Raw genomic sequence first — 2,967 nt, 5'->3', positions numbered from 1 at the left:
GAACCCGTGTCCCCTGCATCGGCAGGCGGACTCTCAACCACTGCGCCACCAGGGAAGCCCTGGTATTTTACTTTTTGTACTCAAATTCCAAATGTTCACTGCTGATATATAGGAAACAACAGACTTTCATATATTAACCTTGAATCCTGCATCTGTGCAATAATTGCTTATTAGTTCCAGAAGGGGTTTTTTGGTCAATTTTTTGAGATTTTTCTATATAGACAATAACATCACCTGCAAACAAAGACAGTTTTACTCCCTCTTCTCAATCTGTACACATTTTCCTTCCTTTTGTCATTTTTTATTACATTACATAGGGCTAACAGTACAATTTATAATTGTACTGTACAATTTTGATAGGGTAGTGAGAGGGGACATCCTTGCCTTGTTCCCCATCTTAGGGGGGAAGGCATCAGTTTTTCAGCATTATGATATTAATTGTAGTCTTTTTGAAGATGTTCTTTATCAAGTTGAAAAATTTCCCCTCTATTTCTAGTTTACTGAGAGTTTATCATGAAAGGGTGTTGTATCTTGTTGAATGTTCTTATTGCATCTACTAATATGATCGTATGATTTTTCTGCTTCAGACTGTTGATGTAATGAATTACATTAATTGACTTTAAAATTTTGAACTACACTTGGATACCTGGAATACACATTTGGTTGTGGTGTATAATCCTTTTTTATACATCGTTGGATTTTATTTCCTAATATTTTGCTGAGGATTTTTGAATCTATGTTTATGAGAGATATTGATTGGTAGTTTTCCTTTCTTGTAATGTCTTTGCCTGGGTTTGGTATTAGATAATGCTGACCTCATAAAATGAGTTACGAGGTGTTCACTCTGCACCTATTTTTTGGAACAGATTGTAGAAAATTGGTATCATTTGTTTCTTAGATGTTTGGTGAAATTCAATAGTGAAACCATTTGGGCCTGGTCCTTGCTATTTTGGAAGGTTATTAATTATTGATTTCAATTTCTTTAATAGTTGTAAGTCTACTCAGATTGCCTATTTCCCCTTGTGTGAGTTTTGGTAGATTGTGTCTTTCAAAGAATTGGTCCATTTCACCTTTTATCAAATTTGTGGGTGTAGAGTTCAAAATACAGTTGACGCTTAAACAACGTGGTGGTTAGGGGCACAGACTCCTTGTGCAGTAAAAAAAAAAATCCATGCATAACTTTATAGTAGGCCCTCCGTATCCATGGTTCTGCATCCAAGGACTCAACCAACTGTGGATCATGTAGTGTTGTATTTATTGAAAAAAAACCTGTGTATAAATAGACTTCTGTAGTTCAAACCTGTGTTGTTCAAGGGTCTACTGTATTCTTTTATTATCATTTTACTGTCCATGGGATTAGTAGAGCTGGTTCCTCTTTCATTTCTGATACCAGTAATTTGTGTCTCCTCTCTTTTTCTTTTTCTTTTTTTTTTTGTTTTAACCCTAACCAGCCTTGATTTCAATGGCAGAGCTCCAGCAACCTGGAAGCACCTCACCAAGCCTCTCAGTGGAGTGGGAAGGGGCAGGGAATTGGAACTCAGAGGCTCAAATCTTAGAGAAGGGCTGATGGCAAGCCTGGGGAGAGGCTGCATGACTGTGGGGAGTCCCCTAGTGCAGGTCGTGGGCCATGAACATGCCCCTGGCCCTGCGCACGATGGGGTCCTTGGCAGCATCATTGGGGTGCTCCTTGGACGGGATCTCCAGTACTGCTGGAATGAAGTGCTGGTGGGCATCGAGCACATGCCGCACCTCTCTGCGATGTACTGGTTGATGAGGATGATGCCGATGTCCTCCCTATTCAGAAACCGCCGGAAAGTGTCTTCGGTCTCATTGATGGTAGTATCCTTCTCCAGCACCAGGAAATTAGGGTGGCGGTTCTTGTTAAGCTCCCCTATGCCACCCAGCAGGAAGCCAGTCACCGTGCCCTTGTCTCCCATCACCACAATTAGCTTCCCCCTCTCCCCCATCCTTACAGTCAGCAATACTTTAAATATTTTACTTTATTCTCTTTTTGCTTGGATGGTTTCTGAAGATAAGTTCGATATAATTGTTCTTATTCCTCTGTTGGTAAGACTTTATTTTCTCTGGCTTCGTTCAAGATTTTCTGTTTGTCTTTGATTTTCTGCAGTTTGAATATGATATGCCTAGATATCAAATTTTTGGCATTTATCCTGTTTGTTGTGCTCTGAGCTTCCTGGATGTGTGGTTTGGTGTCTGTCTTTCATTTCTGGAAAATTCTCAGCCTTTATTTATTTATTTATTTAAACATCTTTATTGGAGTATAAGTGCTTTACAATGGTGTGTTAGTTTCTGCTTTATATTCTAAGCCTTTAAAACTTCAAATATTTCTTCTCTTCCTTTCTTTCTTCTCCTTTTGGTATTGATATTACATGTATATACACTTTTTGTAATTGTCCCACAGTTCTTGAATATTCTGTTCAGTCTTTTTCATTCATTTTTTTTTCCTTTTGTATTTGTTTTGGAAGTTTCTATTGATCTATCTTCAAGTTCACTGATTCTTTCCTTTATGAGTGAATCCATCAAATACATTCATCATTTCTGTTATAGTGTTTCTGATTTCTAGCATTTTCGTTTGATTCTTTCTTAAAGTTTTCATGTCTCTGCTTACATTACCTAACTTTTCTTGCATTTGTCTACTTTTTCCCTGAGAATGCTTAGCATATTAATCGTAGCTATTTTAAATTCTCAGTCTGATAATTCCATATCTGAGTCTGGTTCTGATGCTTCCTTTGTTCATTCAGTGTGCTTTTTGTCTTTTAGTATGACTTGTGATTTCTTTTTATTGCCAAACATGATGTATTGGGTAAAATGAACTGAGGTAGTGTAAGGTTTAAATTTATCTGACTAGGAGGTAGGCTGTGTATACTTTTTGTTGCAATTGTGGTGTCAGAGGCTAAAATTTCCTCTGGTGTCCTTGCTTTTTCTATTTGTCTCTCTAGTTTGGAG

At 37.8% G+C, this 2,967-nt stretch overlaps 1 pseudogene; it reads right to left on the bottom strand.

Moving 5' to 3' along the window:
* Window positions 1-1,608: 1,608 nt before the first annotated feature.
* LOC102987510 (V-type proton ATPase subunit F-like) lies at window positions 1,609-1,967 on the bottom strand (annotated as a pseudogene).
* Window positions 1,968-2,967: the final 1,000 nt, after the last annotated feature.

This window comes from Physeter macrocephalus, chromosome 21, assembly GCF_002837175.3.
Source record: "Physeter macrocephalus isolate SW-GA chromosome 21, ASM283717v5, whole genome shotgun sequence".
NCBI lineage: Eukaryota > Metazoa > Chordata > Mammalia > Artiodactyla > Physeteridae > Physeter > Physeter macrocephalus.
This window is presented reverse-complemented; position numbering and strand designations above follow the sequence as displayed.